Source organism: Schistocerca nitens, chromosome 1 (assembly GCF_023898315.1).
Source record: "Schistocerca nitens isolate TAMUIC-IGC-003100 chromosome 1, iqSchNite1.1, whole genome shotgun sequence".
Taxonomy (NCBI): Eukaryota; Metazoa; Arthropoda; class Insecta; order Orthoptera; family Acrididae; genus Schistocerca; species Schistocerca nitens.
The window spans coordinates 662,936,803-662,956,723 of NC_064614.1; the positions used below are offsets into that span (position 1 = coordinate 662,936,803).

The following is a 19,921-nucleotide window of genomic DNA, read 5'->3' on the forward strand; positions in this document are numbered from 1 at the left end:
CTCACCGATTTTGCAGAGAAACTCCTCGTTTCTTACCTTATCAGCCCACCTAATTTTGAACATTCTTCTGTAACACTACATCTCAAATGCTGCGATTCTCTTGTGTTCCGGTTTCTCCACAGTCCATGTCTCACTGTCGTACAATACTGTGCTCCAACTGTACATTCTCAGAAATTTCTTCCAGAAATCAACGCTTGTGTTTGATACTAGTAGGCTTCTCTTGGTCACATCTACCTCGTGAACACCAATTTTCGTGTTAAGTTTCTCACTGTTCTCAATTCTGCTTCTTCTCACTGCTTTAGTCTTTCTTATTTACTCTTAATCCGTATTTTGCAGTCATTAAACAGATCCCGTAATTCTTCTTCACTTTTACTCATGTTACCAATGTCATCACCGAATCTTATTATGGGTATCCTTTCACCTCCAGTTTAAATCCCAATCTTGAATCATTCTTCTGTTTCAGTCATTCTTCGATGTAAGACAGAGCAGTAGAAGCGAAAGATTTACATCCATTTTAATTTGAGCACTAAATTCTCGGTCTTGTAGTTTCAAAAATGTTCAAATGTGTGTCAAATCGTATGGGACTTAAGTGCTAAGGTCATCAGTCCCTAAGCTTACACACTACTTAACCTAAATCATCCTAAGGACAAACACACACACCCACGCCCGAGGGAGGGCTCGAACCTCCGTCGGGACCAGCCGCACAGTCCATGACTGCAGCGCTCTAGACCGCTCGGCTAATCCCGCGCGGCTTCCTCTTGGTTTTTGTACACGTTCTAAATTATCCGTCTTTCCATACAGCTTAGGACTATTTTTCTCGGAATTTCGAATACCTTGCACTATTTTACATTGTCGAACGCTTCTTCCAGGTCGACAAATTCTGTGAACGTATCTTGATTTTACTACAGTCTTTCTTCTGTTATCAACTGTAACATCAGAACTCTCTCTCTGGTGCCTTTAACCTTTTCTGAAGCCAAACTGATCTTCGTCTAAGAGATCGTCGGATTGACGCTTATGGACTCATAAATTGGATGGAAAGAGATGTCCTGAACCACTTTGATTCCGTGCGTCATTTAGAGGCTCTGACTATTGCGCATGGGGGCTTCATACCACACCGGTTAAAGCGAGGTTGCAGATCTGTATTGTCGACAGTTTGTGTGTGGTAGTCGCATGGTCTGTAATATAAAAAACATTTCCATCGTTTGCATCCTTCATCGTATTACAATTTTTGCAAACGCCACTCTAAATGTTCAGTAAGACGTATGTGACGCTATACGTCCTACCTATTTGCCTGTAGTAACACATCACATTTGAACAAAGTCATATTATCGACATGACGCTTTAGGGTGACTGGTTTGTTAGAGGGGCTGTGAAAGTGGGACCCATGGGGAAAAAGATACAAGAGAGCATACTAAGGTGGTACGAACACTTACAGAGAAAAGGGGAAGAGTATATCGGAAACAGAGTTGAAGACATAAAGATTGAAGGAGCGAGAGGAAGACCGAAGATGAGGTGGAAGGATAAGATATCCGGGGAGCTAAGAGAGAAAGAATGGAAGAAGGAAGAGGCAATGGATAGAGTACTATGGAGGAGAAGGATCCAGAAGAGCAACGCCGGCCCTACGTGACGTGGGACAAGGCGACGATAAAGAAGAAGAAGAAGATCTAGGGTGATTGGTTGGATAGTCGAAGTATTCTGAAAATAATGCGCAGCGCCGTCACTATCTGATTACGAGTGCACAAGACTGCACCGGACGTAAGTCTTATGTTCTGCAAGACATCACTACACACGACACGGAGCCCCGAGAAATGCGGGCCCCGCAACGAATTTCTGACGTCACACCAGTCACCTTGTCCGCTGTACTTCTCTAACCCTCGGCTCCATGCTGGGCCCACGGGAAGTCAATTTTTTGAACGAATAGGTACGCACCAAAGATCTTAACTTTGTCGTGTGCTATCGTGAGCTTGGAAGCGTTTAAACGCTATAGCAACAATTGTTAAATTCATCTGCAACAGTTACTCGCTCTCCTCCGGAGACGAATGCTGGTACCTGTAAGACCTGCAGTGTTACGTGCTGTAAAGTACGCGTCACGTCCTGTCTTTCTTATAGGCCTCGAGGCTACACGCAGCCAGCACAGTCACTTGTATTGAATATTTAAACTTAAGACATGACACTCACACATCGCAAAAGATGTTCTTAGTGGGTATATTTGAAGAAAATATTTCCGATTTAGGCAGCTGCCCCTACAGAGGAGTACCCAAATAACACTGGATCACAACTGAATAAAACCTGTAAGGTATATTCAAAAAGAAACGGACCGGAAGAAGAGGCGGTCCATGTAAGAGACCTGAGGTCCCAAACTAGGGATGGGAAAAACCGACAGGTTAAAGCCGTTACCGATGTTTTAATTTTGAGTAGGTAGTATCTTTAGGTATTTGTTTGGTCTTGGTTATAATAGTTGTTTTTTTATTTTTCTACTAATAACCGAGTAAAAAAATCCGAAATATCAATTAGCCACTGCAGCAGCACTAAAATTTTTCGTTTTCAAATAAATCTTTTTTAAGGAAGGAGTAATTTTTATTCGTAAAATTTGCATTTCAAAATTTGCGTTGGCTTGAAATATTTCGTCATTCTTCAGTGAATTTCCGGTCCCCTTCATTCCTTCAGCTGTCGGGAAACGCAGTACTTTCCTCTTCTTTTGAAGCCTCTATAAGTACGACTGAGTGCAATGGACAGTCGACGCATGCATGTGGTTGCTCCGTCGCCACGTGTCACGAGGGTGTGCGGCCATGCGCCTCTAAGCAGGGACTTTGGGACCTTAGTGTAGTGACCCCACTTTCTCCTGCAGAATTTTATGGGTGAAATTGCGCCGTGTCACCGGGCCACTATTTTTCACGATTGGTCTGAAAACATTCTAGACAGTTGCAGTGAATGATATAGCCACCTAGATCACCCGACATGAATCCCATCGAACATTTTTGAGACGTAATCGAGAGACTGGTAGAAGCCTACCTCGGGGAGGATCAGTTTGGATTCCATAGAAATGATGGAACACGTGAGCCTATACTGCCCTATGACTTATCTTAGATTAACGAAAGGCAAACCTAAATTTCTAGCGTTTGTAGACTTAGAGAAGGCTTTTGACAATGTTGACTGGAATACTCTCTTTCAAATTCTGAAGGTGGCAGGTGTCGAATACAGGGAACGGAAGGCTATTTACAATTTGTACAGAAACCAGGTGGCAGTTGTAAGAGTCGAGGGGCATGAAAGGGAAGCAGTGGTTGGGAAGGGAGTGAGATAGGGTTGCAGCCTACGCCCGATGTTATTAAGTCTGTGTATTGAGCAAGCACTAATGGAAACAAAAGAAAAATTTGGAGTAGGAATTAAAATCCATGGAGAAGAAAACTGTTAATGGAGAAGAAAACTATTAAAAGAGTTACTACCCTCGGCACCTCTATCATTGAATCTAACCAAAAAAATATTTTTCTGATCCTTTCTTGGGGCCCATCTCCTACCAGATCCAACGTCTTCTGCGTAATAAATACAACTGAAACGTTGCCTTTTCTGTCAATAATAACATTGAAAAACAAAAAAAAACTTCATTTATAATTTAAAATCGATTGTTGCCCTTTAGAAAGTTGCGGCGTCTATAAGATTTTCTGCTATACCTCCTCTTCTTACTACATAGGACAAACAGGACGTGCCTTTACAACCAGGTATAAAGGACACATTTTAAGATAAAATGTCACTAGCCCCCAAAATTCTTCTTTTGCCGACCATCTTCTGATTACAGGTCACGTGCCTAAAGCTATTTCCGATATCAACATCCTGCACACCGAGAAGAAAGGGCGTAGACTAGATATTCTTGAAGAATTAGAGATTTTTAAACATATTGCTCGAAATGATAGCCTTGTTCTCAATGAGCAGCTGCAGTTGCGTAACAAAAATTTCTTCAACGGTATAAAGCCGTTACTTGGCGTTTAATTTCGGGTCACCTCGTGCAGTTCACCAAAATGTTTTTTTTTCACCTAATGCATCTCATAATCTTTCATTTATTAAAATGTTTATTGGCTGTATTTCATGTTATATCGTTTTCTACAGGCTGTGTCATTCAGAACTTTCTGTCTTTTCTATAACGACGTTTTTATGCTTCAAACTGTACTTCTAAGATCTGATGTAGACAAAATGTTACTTTATCTGTCACTGTTAAACTAAATATTGTCTTTTACGATTTACTGAAAAATATTCGTTATAATTTTCGCCTGTCTACATTTCAATGTTAAGTAGTCAAGTTGTACCTGCGGCTACTAGATGGTGCTCTTTCTGCAATGTCATGTACTCCTGCCTCGCTTGTTAACGCGGGCGCCTCTGTCCGTTGCAACCTGCGCTGTACAGGTATGAGCAGCCCTTAGAGGCTCGCCTTTACACATTTCTTTTAAGTATTTTGTGACTAAACCCCTTCTGGCCTATTACTTAATTTATATGTGACATGTAAGTACTGTCTCTGCCTTGTGTTGTTAGTCAGTACTTACACTTTTATATATAAAAATTTTTTTCTTCCCGTAAGTTTGTAATTATGTTATAGACCACTTTAAATGTCTAAATTCTGATGAACGCACTCTTAGAAGTCTTGAAACCTGATTAATAAGACTAAAAATTAGTTTCAATTTTAATTTATAAACGGTCACTGAACCAAGCAGCCATGTTCAAAACTTTATAATGAGGAGGTACTGAATAGAACCGGGGAGAAGAGGAATATGTGTCACAACTTGACTAGAAGGACGGATCGGTTGGTAGGACATGTTCTGAGGCATCAAGGGATCACCAGTTTTGTATTGGAGGGCAGCATGGAGGATAAAAATCGTAGAGGGAGACCAAGAGATGAACACACTAAGCAGATTCAGAAGGATGTAGGTTTCAGTAGTTACTTGGAGATGAAGAAGCTTGCGCAGGATAGAGTAGCGTGGAGTGCTGCATCAAACCAGTCTCTGGACTGAAGACCACAACAACGACAATTGAGAATTGATTTCGTGCACAAAATCGTGCACCGGCAACACTTTAACAATAATGGACGGCTATAGAGGCAACATGGCTCAATATTTCTGCAGGGGACTGCCAACGACTTGTTAAGTCCATGCCATGTCGAGTTTCTGCACTACACGGGACAAAAGGAGGTCCGTCACGACATTTGGAGGTACCCGCTGTGTTTTATCATCGCAGTGTATGTGCACTTGCGTTACTATGCACAACAACTATACTAGAAATCAGCATCCCACGTCTCTTGTTCTGGATGGCTCTTCTGGGGTTGTAGGGGTTTTCCCCGGTAAATTTCGAAGCTATTGTAGTGCCTTAATCTATAAAACTAACAAGGAGGATTCGCTTTCCGTTAAAATAAGAAAAAGAACGCTAGTGTGCACATTATACATAAGCTTTGGTACCGACCATACGATCGTCCACTTCTTTTTTCATCTTGGAGGTCGTCCGATCTTCCAGAAACAAGGAGCACAGTAATCTTACAGCACTATCACACATAATGTTCTCGAAGTATACTACGCAAAGTGCACTGTGAATGTCCACAGGTTTCAAGATTTTCGCGCAGAGTAAACGGACTACTGCATGTAATCCACAGGTGGCACGATTTTAGATTAAACCGCTATTTTGATTTACAGTTACGGCTAAAACGACAGTTGAAAAATCTCCTCTCCGCTGCACTATCAGACTCGTACTGAGTCGGGCTCCACGGCAACGCTGAAATCACTCCGCCCTACCCACTACTACACGCGTCAGCCTGCAACGTAGCGTATTTACTTACCAAGTGCCTCTCCTAATTTCGTCCTCACACAGGACGAGTTAGCTAACGTTGACGTAGAGCTGTATGAGTTTTTGATGTTACCTTCTGCTATTTCACTTTCAGGAGGTGTTTCGCCATGGGAAACACAAAATAAGCTGTGCGACATTACAGCAACGTGCCACCTAAAGTAGAACCAAAAAGAAGCAACAACGCTCACTGTGCCATATTGTATTTATCGTTTTGAATTGAAATCCATATTTTGTGGAATTTATATTACGAGTATGACTTACAGTCTATGAATATACGTTGTTTCTAAGCACCAGCACATTGAAGATACCTTGAAAACTCCTCGTTATTGGTTCGATTTGCTGTAGTAACAGACTGGAAACGTCATAGCGGTGGTAAAAAAATTTTTATATCTAGTAATTTTCGTGTTATATCTCGCGTGTCATGAGAGTACATCGATTTAAGGGTACGGCACACTGAATATCCATCAAAAACGAGTCGTTCTTGGTGGAATTTGTAATAATTAAATATCCGTTAGTAGTACGAGGGTTGGAACTTTAATAGTGGCAACTATTTACTTACAGGTCGTACAAAGTTTTAGTGACCTTCAAAGTAGTCACCAGCATTGTGTATAACCCGTTGCCAGCGATATCGAAGTCGTAGGATAGTCTTAGCAGTGCCAGTTGCATTGACAGTTCGAGCGGCGCGGTCTGTTGCCCGACGAATTTGTAGCAGTACTGAAGTAAATGCCGTGAAGTTTAGAGATCGAGTTGAACTCACAAGGGCTTAAATCAGGGGAGTGCAGTAGGTGGTATAGCACTTAGCAGCCCAATCAGTCAAACAAATCAGTAACAGCTTGCACTGTACGTGCTTGAGCACTGTACTGCAAAATGATGGTCAGGTCGTGCAGAAAGTGTCATCATTTCTGTCTGTCTCTAAGCCTTCAGAAGATCGTAATATACAAGGTCGATAGTTACAAGAGGAAAGCATAGCGTAGTTGCAGAGATGCTGTTACTACGAAATTGGTAGCGGTTTCACGCCCTGCAGTATGTTAATTCATTTTCTTTAGCTTTTTGTAAAAGGTAGTGGGACTTTCTCGTTAAATCAATAGGCATATTTTCTGTAACATTCGATCTGATGTGAATATCATTGGACTCTTCCTCTGGAGTAGGCTTGTCCAATTTTGTGAAGTCTGACTGAAGTTTTTATTTATGTATACTACAGAAGGAACAACATGAGTAGCTTATCACCAAGGGAGGAAATTTACGTTTTAAAAGAGCTATCGTAGGTTTTTATAGTGCGTCGCTTCTTGTAAACAAGCAATGTGGCTTGCGAAGAAAATAAAGCTGACAGCTGCCGCTGGAGAACGCTACAGTCGCAGATCAAGTTAACTAGCACGTCCCATGTGACTCAGGACTTTACATTTCCCGATCATCTTCACGTCGACGTTAGTTGGTTCGTTCCGGGTGAAGACGGCTTAAGAGTCGCCGGGCACATTTTCTCTGCTGTTTCGGCAGATATCTGCCGTTTCATTTTTGCAGTCAGCCCAAACAAATACTGCTCATAATGACTTTCATGCGACGCCCATTGTCAACGTAAAACGTCGGTTTGTCTCCTGTTACAAACAAAGTTATTCCCAGATTAGTCTAGCAATATATTCGGTTTACGGATATATATTAAGAGGGATAGTAAAACACGAAGAATATCCAGTAAGGGAGAGGTTAGTATCAAGAGGAAAGTGCATTTAAGAAGACACGACATCTTTTGGCCGGTACTTCAGTCTAGTGAACTATTTTCAATCGCATAAAGGAATGTGCACTAGAGACCGCCACAAGCAGTTTCTTCCATTTCCTACAGTTTTTGTTATTGTAAGATATGAGGCTGTGTTTTACGCAACGTTTGTAAATATATCGCGGTCTATGCATTTAAGTGCTGTATAATAAATTCAAGCTATTTCGAAAATATTGTTAATTCTACACATACAAAATTTTCTGCATAGTTAAATCTGTTTATTTGTAGAGCTACTTGTATTGCGTATGGGCAGTTACACCATATTTCGTCGTTCGAGCGTCATCTTTCACCTTAAAACAAAAGAAGGTCATTTACTATGGAACATGTGATCCTTGCAAAAATACCGAATTTCTTTGATGTTTTGACAAGTTTGCCTGTCTTGAAAATGTAAATTTGTGTTTGTTTAGAATAGCTTTTGTCTCAAAATGTTTTTAAGTTGTAACTGGTTTTTGATAATACTTCTGATTAATTTTCATTTCACTTACTGAGCACTGGTGTGTAGTAATGTAACAGACTGTTAAATACAGTATTAACTAGATTTTCTTCACTGCGTCGCTTTTAAATTTCAGTCTAATATTTGTTCCTGTGTATAAAACCATGTTGTACCTTGGTAGATGTTTTCAGTTTTGGAAAAACATTAATTTACTGGAGTAATTTTTGTAATTTCAGAAAGAGCGCAGTATTTACAAAGTGAATGTCATCATTTAAAAATGGGAAAAGAAAATGTATTAAACTTCTTTTGCAAGGCTGGCTAGAGACGAAAGTCTGAAAAGCTGCAACACTCCCCTGTACTCCAGCGGGAACAAGTAGTTCAGCAGACAGAGAAGGCGAGAGTGCCACTCTCATCGCTGCTGGAGAACTGGTTGCTCTTCGCGCATTACTGCCTCCGTTAATGCAAATCAATAATACGAATATCGGCCTTGATTAATTTGGGACCACACTGTCGATTGAGCGAGTAAAATTCCGCTTTAAAAATTATTTCGTTTGTAAGCCTAAAGAAGTATATGAACGGTGGGGCATAAAAATTAACTTTACAAAGACTAAATACTTGCTTGTCGAAGGTATAGGAAGGGATCTTGTTAGGATGACGTATCTACAACAAAGTATAAAACGACGTCAAAAAATTTGATGTAGAGGATATACGAGGTGTGTTTTTTAAGTAAGTACCGTTTTGAAATTAAAAAGAAGACGTGCTAAGCTATCTCAATACTTTTACTTTTACATGATAGCCTGTACCTTAATCTACGCACTGACACCATTACAGTCTGATTATTCCTTGTTTACGTTGTGTACTGAGTGTTTAAGATGCCTCCGATAATGGTGAGTCCCGCCGACTGTGAAGTACTGGCTGCTATAAGATTTCTTAGTGCTAAAGGCCTAAAAGCGATCGATATTCATCGTGAGATCTGTGCAGTTTACGGAGAAAACATTGAGTGATGGAATGGTAAGAAAGTGGGTGAGAGCATTTAAAGATGGCCGCACAAGTATGCATGATGAACAACGGAGGGGGCGTCCTTCGGTCGTTAATGAAACTTTGGTGCAGGAAGTGGACAATAAGGTGAGACAAAACAGACGCTTTATGATTTACTCCTTGCGGGATGACTTTCCTAATGTTTCTCGTAGTGTTTTGTATGGCATTGTGACAGAGCACTTGAATTACCGAAAATTGTGCGCACGTTGGGTACCGAAAAATGTTGATGGATGTGCGCAAAATCAAACGTTTAGACAGTGCATTGATTTTCCTTGAGCGGTACCACAACGACGTGATGATTTCTTAAGCCATATTGTTACGGGCGATGAAACATGGGTGGCTTACGTCACACCAGAATCAAAGCAACAGTCCATGGAAGTTGAGCACGGGAATCGGTTTCTGCAAGACAATGCCTGTCCGCATGTGGCGAATCAGACCAAAGATCTCATCACATCTTTTCGATGGGAAACTCTAGGGCCGGACGCTGGTGGCCGAGCGGTTCTGGCGCTTCAGTCTGGAACCGCGCGACCGCTACGGTCGCAGGTTCGAATCCTGCCTCGGGCATGGATGTGTGTGTTGTCCTTAGGTTAGTTAGATTTAAGTAGTTCTAAGCTCTAGGGGACTTATGACCTCAGCAGTTGAGTCCCATAGTGCTCAGAGCCATTTGAACCATTTTTTTGGAAACTCTAGATCATCCTCCGTACAGCCCGGATCTTGTGCCCAGTGACTACCATCTGTTCCTGCACTTGAAGAAACACCTGGGCGGTCAGTGTCTTCAATTCGTTGACGAAGTCAAAATAGTGGTGATGCAGTGGTTAACAAGTCAGGCGGCGGATTTCTATGAGGAGGGTATTCAGAAACTGGCACAATGTTATGACAAGTCCATCAGTATTGACGGAAATTATGTAGAAAAGTAGATTACGGTACAGGCTCTCATGTAAAAATGAAATTATTGAAATATCTTAGCACGTCTTTTTTTAATTTCATAAATTTACTTAAAAACACGCCTCGTACGAAAATGTAGTTGAGAGCATTGCTCTGTATGGTGCTGAAATGTGGGACGTCTCCAGGGTCATTGAGAAGAAAAAGGGGAAGACTTCGGCTACGTTGGCACTATGCAGAGAGGCTTACGAAGCAGGACACGGCCATGAAAGAAGACTGGCAGGATAGAAGGAAATGGAAACTTGGATGTGAAAGACGCCACATAGTTAGAAAACTCTCAGAAAGGAGAAGAAAAGGAAACCGACTCTTTACGATGGTAGTGAGCGTTGCATGAAACATGTGACGAACAGTGTTTGTTTGGGCCGAATCCGCCTATACATTTCAAAAACGAATTGGCAAATATCTGCTGAAACAGCAGAGTGCTCAGTCCATCTCCATGTAAGGCAATGTTGCCGCACCCAATTTAATCCCTATTTACTTGACTCGCAACCGCTGTCTATAAAAACTCCATAAGCACAATCATTTGGTCAAATGTTGAAGATTTCTTTAGTGGTAGTGATTTCCAGCATATGTAAGATCAACATTCGGGCCAACGAAAGACAAACTGTGAGCATGAACGAGTTTCTGGTGTACCTCAAGTCCACAAAGTTTTAATGGAAATGTAGACGCCGGCCGCGGTGGTCTAGCGGTTCTAGGCGCTCAGTCCGGAACCACGCGACTGCTACGGTCGCAGGTTCGAATCCTGCCTCGGGCATGGATGTGTGTGATGTCCTTAGGTTAGTTAGGTTTAAGTAGTTCTAAGTTCTAGGGGACTGATGACCACAGATGTTAAGTCCCATAGTGCTCAGAGCCATTTGCACCATTTTTGAAATATAGACATTAGTACACAACTGTATACCAGATTTTTCTGCACTCTAGATCGGAATTATACAATTACTACAGTGACATATTGTGACTAGAGACCAGTACCTATCAGTCAGTACTGTGGGAGGCAGGGATGAGAGGTAGAGATCTGAGATGAGCGAGTGGTGTTTTATTAAGCGTTGTTTCCTCAGCGCATTAGAGTTGACTGGGTTTGTTGAGCACTGATGTGAAAAGTTATTGTTTGGGATTACATAATGAGATGTTGACCCGATTATGAGGAACTTTACGTCACTTTAACGAATACTGAGATCGGTCTCGAAGCTCTACTTTGATACCATCTCTCTATGATGATTTCTGGCTTGTTTGGTTGTAGCAATGTGTTACTTTTTAAATTGATGGAGGTATGTTCCGTCTCTGCAGGTAAATGGAAGGCAGTTTGGTATCGCGGCTTTTATTTGTACAGCACATATTTATATATGTATTGTGACGATGCTTTTTCACCTCCCTCCTCCGCCCTCCCCACCCTTCTCTCTCTCTCTCTCTCTCTCTCTCTCTCTCTCTCTCTCTATATATATATATATATATATATATATATATATATATATATATATATATATATATATATATATATTATATGGTTGTAGCAATGTGTTACTTTTTAAATTGATGGAGGTATGTTCCGTCTCTGCAGGTAAATGGAAGGCAGTTTGGTATCGCGGCTTTTATTTGTACAGCACATATTTATATATATATTCTGACGATAAATATATATGGGGGCAAGAAGGGCATTTGGCCACCCCTTACAATTAACATGCCAAATCCGGTTAACCATGGCCGACCCTGCGTAACCGCGGGACAAGGCGCAAGCGATAGATAGATAGAATATATGCTGAAGATGCTTCATAAATAAAAGAAGCCCATATATGCAGGTGGAAACAGGCAAATGCCTAAGACACACAGAAAGAGGAAGGAGAAGACAGATATTTTTGAACGACTTGTCTAGTGCGTTCATTGGTGTACGAAATACGATCCGCTGTTGTCTTCCATGGGTTCCTAGAGTGTGCTTTTTCACACAAAGAAAGAAACATTACTTTTGTATTTTCACAATATGGTGCCGCAGCTGCTGACAGACTGTTTTCTTTGACTCTATACGTTGTATTTTTGAGCTGGTCGAAATGGCTCATTGAATAATACAGTGACTTTGCGTGCCGAAGGAGAAGCGATAGACTCGCCCTCACACCATCCTAAAAGGCGGATGTCCGGCTGTTTTCTTGGGAAAGGCACTCCTCTTTGGTTTCGTATCTACTCAAATATGAACCTGCACTTTGTAATGACCTCGTCACCTTAGCTCCTGATTTCCTTGCGTGCCTGAGGTGTAAGTAACAATAGCAGGAACCTACGATACCACTTCACATTTTTCTTGTACCGAACTAATCTTTCACTCTTCATTCTTGTAGGCATTAAATAGTATTTCCGTACAGGTATGTTGCCCGCCCGGTTGGCCGTGCGGTCTAACGCACGGCTTTCCGGGCCGGAAGGAGCGCCGGGCCCCGGCACGAATCCGCCCGGTGGATTTGTGTCGAGGTCCGGTGAGCCGGCCAGTCTGTGGATGGTTTTTAGGCGGTTTTCCATCTGCCTCGGCAAATGCGGGCTGGTTCCCCTTATTCCGCCTCAGCTACACTATGTCGGCGATTGCTGCGCAAACAAGTTCGCCACGTACGCTTACACGTCCATTACTCTACCACACAAACATAGGAGTCTGGTGTGAGACGTTCTCTGGGGGCTCCACCGGGGGCCGAACCGCACAGTAACCCTGGGTTCGGTGTGGGGCGCGGAGGGATGAAGTGGACTACGGTAGCCGTCGTGGGGTTGCGGACCACTGCGGTTGCGGCGGGGACGGAGCCTCTCCGTCGAAAAGGTCCCCGGTTAACATGACATGACCTGTATGTTATCTTCATTCTCTTCAGGGCGTCTAATATCTTATTCTGTCATAACTGTTGAAGGGTTTCTTTGTATCCGTGGACGTAGCACACTCACACATATATACATATAGGAACGACGGAAAACGGAAAGAAATGACGATTTTTTAAATGGTATAACACAAGGCCATGACAACGAAGCATAGACGCTGGGGGCTAGTTGCCGCGCGGGATTAGCCGAGCGGTCTCAGGCGCTGCAGTCATAGATTGTGCGGCTGATCCCGGCGGAGGTTCGAGTCCTCCCTCGGATTATCCTTAGGATAATTTAGGTTAAGTAGTGTGTAAGGTTAGGGACTGATGACGTTAGCAGTTAAGTTCCATAAGATTTCACACTCATTTGAACAGTTTGGGGGGCTAGTTCGTCATCAGAAACTGAAATCCAGGTCACAAAACTGCTGACAGAAACATCTAATGCTACTTCCAAGATTATTTGAGCGATAAAAGCTGCAAGGATGCAAGTTGTTTAAAGAATTATAGATAACGTCGTTCACTTGGGGGAAAGACAAACACTGGGACGTGTTTCTGTTGTGCAGACGAGGCCGGGTGAAGGAAGCCACCTACAGCGGCAGAAGAGCTGCCGCGGGCGCCTGTGTGTCGGCGGATTGCGCTCTCTCATTTCTCTGGGATGGGATGCGGGCGGCGGCAGCGGAAGCCCGACCGTCATTACCGCGGCGCCGCCCTTTGACCGCTCCGCTGTGATACTCGCCAGAAGCACCTGGAAACACGTTTAGTAGAAATATAGGGTGTTGTGCAATACGCGTATTTTTTCCTGGGCTGTTTTGTCAGCGAGCGGTTTCTGTTTTCAGAAAGACTTCGCGTTTCGCTTTTTTAAACCTGTGATATCTGTTTTTAAATGCTTTGCCGTCGTGCTTTTTGTTCCTGAACGTTTCTGCTTCCTAAAACATACGATGCATGAGGACAAATCTTGTGAACGGAGAATAAACACTGGAAAATTTCTGTGATTACTTTTCGATTCTCAGTAATAACGTTTGCACAACCGATTCGCAGTTTTTTCTACAAAACGTGTTATCTTTATTTTCACGCAATACAGTTGACAAAAACAACGCCGACGCAAGAAAAATGCCTCGTAGCAACGCCTGACTTACACACAGAAAAATACTCGTGTAACTCAGGCGCGCGTCTGTTTTCGAGAATATTGCTGCTGTCGGTTTGTCGGTCTGTAGCACTAATCTCGGTTGCTAATGTGTTCTCTTTTCTGGATTAACAATCTATATTTTTTATGTCTTTCGTTTGCTATGTTTTAACTTTTTAAGCACTTCAGTGTGCAATACACAGCTTAATCAGTATATTTTATTAGAGAAGATAGATTTCGGTCCATGGTCAAACCATCAGCGGGCCCATCTTCGTTATGCATTCATGTGTTTGGAATAATTGTTGTGTGTGGTATACTCATGCCCTGAACAGAGCCGATAAATATTATTCAATATCGTACTGGATACTCTTTGACCTAGTCATGCATCGAACCACAGACGTACATTACTAGACTGGCAATACCGTATCCAGTATCACTGGCGTAACTAAAGCCAGCTCTTAGGAATCGCAGTATGGCAGCAAGCCCAAAGGACACGTAAACATCTGCTTATTTTCTGATAAAACATTCGTAAGAAATGAGAATAAACTAGTGTAACTAAGTTACATTTAGATTTTTGACATGATGATCAATAAATGGTTCAAATGGCTCTGAGCGCTATGGGACTCAACGTCTGAGGTCATCAGTCCCTTAGAACTTAGAACTACTTAAACCTAACTAACCTAAGGACATCACACACAGCCATGCCCGAGGCAGGATTCGAACCTGCAACCGTAGCGGTCGCGCGGTTCCAGACTGTAGCGCCTGGAACCGCTCGGCCACCCCGGCCGGCATCAATAAATGCTAATGATCAATAAATGCTTGTGTGTTTGGCTGTAATTTTTCGTACAGCAGACGGAAGATACAGGAAAGGAACACGTCTCACTGCAAACATAACTAGATATATCTTACGTAGTTATGCTTTCTTATGTATGTAAGTCTGAATAATTACATTACAGTTCATCTTATCTGAAATAGCTGCAGTATTTAAATAGTTTGTGTATTTTACGGATTTTAATGAATCTAATATTAACAGATACTGCTTAATGAGGCGTTTTTAAACAGTTTTGTTCAACTTCGACTTTTCTTTCAATAGTATGCTCGTTATGAATATGTCCCTAAAAGTAGATTGTGCTATTTGTCGTTGATCACATCTTTATTCATTTGAGTGTTGTTAGCAAAATTACAGTCTGCTTTAAACGTGCGCGTATGGTACTTGATGTTCTTCTCATAATACAATTCTACTCTGTATGTGTTAAACTCAGCTAGTATGAAAATATTAACTTAAATGTACAACATGTTTAGACCACCTCATAAAGCTTACAGCGTCTTTTCGTTCCAGAAAACCGTGGTAGTACCATACACAAACTTCATAATGTATTGAATATTCTTTGCCCTGCTCTGTACAGTATATACACACATACGTCTATAAGGTTAAATGGACATATTTATTACGTACATACAGCTACTGTTAGTGATGGAAGGATGTACATCTGATAACTGTTATTCCAATCACGCAAATGCACAGCTGAGATGGTTTTTGGACCCGACGATGGTCTGATCCTACACCGAAATCGATTGTCTCTAACAAAATGAACTGATACAGCTGCGTATTGGAAAATGCAGTTCTTAACTTTTCTTAAAGCTGACAAAACCACCTCCATGAAATATTAAATTTTTTATTTGTTCTACAACGTATCATCCCCCCCCCCCTCCACTCGTAATCTAACATTCTAGCAATTCCACGTATCATAGACTGATATTTTTGTTGCTATTGAAAACGCTCCACTCATGGAAACAGGCACAAGTCATTCTCTCAAAGAATACTCTCCTGAACTACAATTGTTTGTACTGGTACTGACGTTTGCAGTCTCACTGGCGATACCAAGAGTTGCAATGAGCTTGGAAGGACTTTTAAAATTTAGAGTAACAATGCATTAGAGGGAGGAGGTGGTAGGTAAGTTCCTATGGGACCGAACTGCTGAGATCATTAGTTCCTAGGCTTACACACTACTTATTCTAACTTAAACTAACTTACGCTAAGGACAACACTCACACCCAGGCCCGAGGGAGGACTCGAAACCTCCGACGGGAGGAGCCGAGTGAACCGTGGCAAGGCGCCTAGACCGTGCGGCTACCCTGCGCGGCACAATACATCAGAAGAAACTTCTTACAGTGGGGTGGAATCCGAAACAAGAATTTGAAAACTTTACTCCATCGAAAACCATAAAACCTATGCTGAGTGCACGGATCTAAAGAAAGCCTTGAGTGGAAGACTAACTCCGTAGGAGAATAATGTGGAGTGTGATCGTAGGTTCCTGCTATTGTTACTTATACCTCACGTATGCAAGGAAGTCAGGAAGTAAGACGACGAGGTCATTACAAATGCCTGTTCAGATTGGAGTAAATACGAAACCAAAGAGGCGTGCCATTTTCCAAGAAAACAGCCGGATATCCGCCTTAGCATTTTACGGTGGTGTGAGGGCGAGTAGATCCCTTCTCCTTCGGCATGCAAAATCACTGTATTATTCACTGAGCCATCTCGATCGGCTCAAAAACACAACATAGAGAGTAATAGAAAACAGTCTGTCAGCAGCTGCGGTTTCATACTGTGAAAATATAAAAGTGATGTTTCTTTCACCGTGTGAAATAGCACAGTCTAGGAGTCCATGGGAGACAAGAAGCGGATCTTATTTTGTACACAAATGAACGCACTGGACAAGTTCTAAAATATTCTTCTTCTTCCTTTTCCTGTCTCTCTTAGGCATTTGCCTGTTACGTTATCTTGCTTAAAATTATTGATCTTTCCCCCTATTCCTCTATTTTCCTAAAAACTTCCTGCCTACTATTAATTTCGGCATTCTCTCGTCTTTCATTCTTGCGACATGATCGTTCCAGTTTTTTTTCTGTATTCATTAATCTGCTCACTGAAGCATTCAATCCCAATTCTTCTCTCTTTTCTGTCGTCAACATTGTTCCTCCTGTCGGATAATGTTATCGCATAACTTTTTTTTGAAAGAGAATATTCTGATAATTGAATGAAACGTTTTCTTAAAAATTCTCTTGCATGTTAGTTAAAGCCACGGCTAAATTTTCTCAGGGCGCTGTCGCCAGAAATATCATACGTATTCCAACGTGAAGACATCCGTCTAACGTGATAAGCCAGTTATACACTATGCTTAATTATTTTTCTGGGAGGCTTGATGCTCCAGGATATCTGGATCGGTACGGCTGAGTATCGATAATTTAATTTATACTCTTTTTTGCCGGTAACGGCCTTGCCGCAGTGGATACACCGGTTCACATGAGATCACCGAAATTAAGCGCTGTCGGGCGTGGTCGGCACTTGGATGGGTGACCATCCAGGGCGCCATGCGCTGTTGCCATTTTTCGGGGTGCACTGAGCCTCGTGATGCCAATTGAGGAGCTACTCGACCGAATAGCAGCGGCTTAGATCAAGAATACCATTATAACGACCGGGAGAGCGGTATGCTGACCCCACGCCTGTCCTATCCGCATCCTCCTCTGAGGATGACACGGCGGTCGGGTGGTTCCGGTAGGCCACTCGTTGCCTGAAGACGGAGTGCTTTACTGTTTTTTCCGCAGGCTATCCTATAATGTGTATCCAGTTACTCCTCTGAGGAAATGCATCTCCAATGTTGTTATTCTTTATTCAAGAAATGATCGTAGATTATAAAAATTTTCATCACATTTTTCTTTTGACTATGTGTCTGAGGGGGCTTCAAAGCTGGGCCTATAGATTAGTGGGAACAAACACTCTCTCCAGACAACGTTGCCCTCATGCAGGCTCCTCTGCTGTTGTTGCGGTCGGAGGGTCCGAATGGACACCCAGTGTTTGTTTTCATCTGCAGGTTACGGTGATAACACAATGAAGGCAGCCGAAGAAACCCAGCATATCTCTGACTCAACAGGACAAAGAGTGCTGGAGGTATCAGGGAAACTAAACATTGTAAGACTGAATTCTTTCCTTGAAGAAATCTTGAAGGAAAAGCTTTCACGTAACACGCCAAACGTTTGTGTTAAACTTTCATGATATTACAACATCAAACCAAGTTGCGATCATCAGATGATCTGTTATCATTAAGTTTCGTGCATCAGGTTTGACCATTCTGACGTACATATTCGGTGTAAAACTTGGGAATTTTTGCTTAAAAGTAAATCTTGTTCAAAAGTATGTAGGAATGTGTGTATTTCTTCTAGCATGCTCTGCACCATCGACGATAGTTGCTATCAAGCAGTTTGATTGGCGACTGAGAAAATTTTGCAGAACGATAGGTGGTAGATCTTCCTAGTGTTGGATGCTTCGCTTCTAGGACTGATGTAGGGCAGTTTGGGTTGTGGTGAAAGGTCACTCAAGACTGCATCTGAGCATGGCTGTCAATGAGCGTCATTGCCTACAGACTAGATGCCTGGTTCAATTCAGCCTGGTCACTGCAGCAGACACCGCCTTCACACTTGGAGTCGAGAAAAGGTGCTGACTCACGAATGCCTTGTCACGAATGTCTCAGTCTGAACTGACCACCAGACATCGTCTTGTGACGGCTTGCATTAAAGCTCTACATTGAAAGCCCACCAGCTAATGTTCCGTTTGTGTCAAAGCAACCACAGGATCTAATTCACTGCAATCATTCCAGCTGTGGTCCAAAACAGATATTGAATCGTTGTGGTCTTGAGTCCGAAGAATTTGTTGATGCAGTTATCCACCTACTCGATCCTGTGAAAGTCTCTTTATCTCCGAATATCTACTGCAACCTATATTCTTCTGAATCGACTTATTGTATTCAACCTGTGGTCTTCGACTACAACCTTTACCTCCTACACCTCTCTCCATTACCAACTAAACGATTTCTGGATATCTCGGGATGTGTCCTATCAACCTAGCATTACCAGATTTAATTCCAGTGCATTCCGTAACCCGTGTTTATCTTTCGTTGAAGCTCATCTTACGACCTCTTTTCAAGACACTATCCATTCAATACAACTGATCTTCCCAGTGCTTTGTTGTCTCCAAAATAATTACAATGTCATCGGCCAACTCAAAGTTTTTATTTGTATTTTACTGAAATTTAAATCCCTCTCCAAATTTCTTCAAATTTCCTTCCCTGCTTGCTCAATGAGTGAACTGAATAACGTCGGGGATAGGCAAAAACTCTGTCTCACACTCTTCTCAGTCACTGTTTTTCTCTCAAGCCTTTCAACTCTTATGATTATAGTCTACTTTCTTTACAATTTATAATCAAAGTTTATTTTATCCCTGATACTTTAGCGTTTCAAGAAGTCTATCCGAATTAACATCGTCGAAAACTTCCTCTAAATCTGCACATGCTATGTACGTAGCCTCCCTTTAACCTTTCTTCTAACGTAAATCGTAGAGTCTGTATAAGCCGCGCGGGATTAGCCAAGCGGTCTAGGCGCTACAGTCATGGACTGTGCGGCTGGTCCCGGCGGAGGTTCGAGTCCTCCTTCGGGCATGTGTGTGTGTTTGTCCTTAGGATAATTTAGGTTAAGTAGTGTGTAAGCTTAGGGACTGATGACCTTAGCAGTTAAGTCCCATAAGATTTCACACACATTTGAACATTTTTAGAGTCTGTGTTATCTTGCGTGTTCTTACATTTCTCCAGTACCCTTACTGAGTTTCCCCGAGGCCAGACATTTTTCTTGAAGTCTGACAGTAGTTTGCTTTACTCAAATATCTTGCATACCAGGTGAGATGGTTTATCCACGGCTGGCTCTCTTAAGGATCTCAATAATTCTGAGAGGATGTCGACTGCTCTATGGGCCTTGTTTCGACTTAGATCATCCAACGCTCTGTCAAATTGTTCTCGCAGTATAATATCTCTCAACCCATAAGATAACGGCACCAAATTTTATCTCTGTGCCTAATTTGTCCCCCTAAGGTTCTCTGTTCTGCCGGTAGGGTCGCCATCGGTGATATTTTTCGTTAGTTGTGCTCATGGCCACCAAAT

General features: G+C 42.2%; 1 pseudogene; it reads left to right on the forward strand.

The window, feature by feature from the left end:
- Window positions 1–17,202: 17,202 nt before the first annotated feature.
- On the forward strand, window positions 17,203–17,320 carry LOC126206961 (5S ribosomal RNA; annotated as a pseudogene).
- The last annotated feature ends 2,601 nt before the right edge of the window (window positions 17,321–19,921 follow it).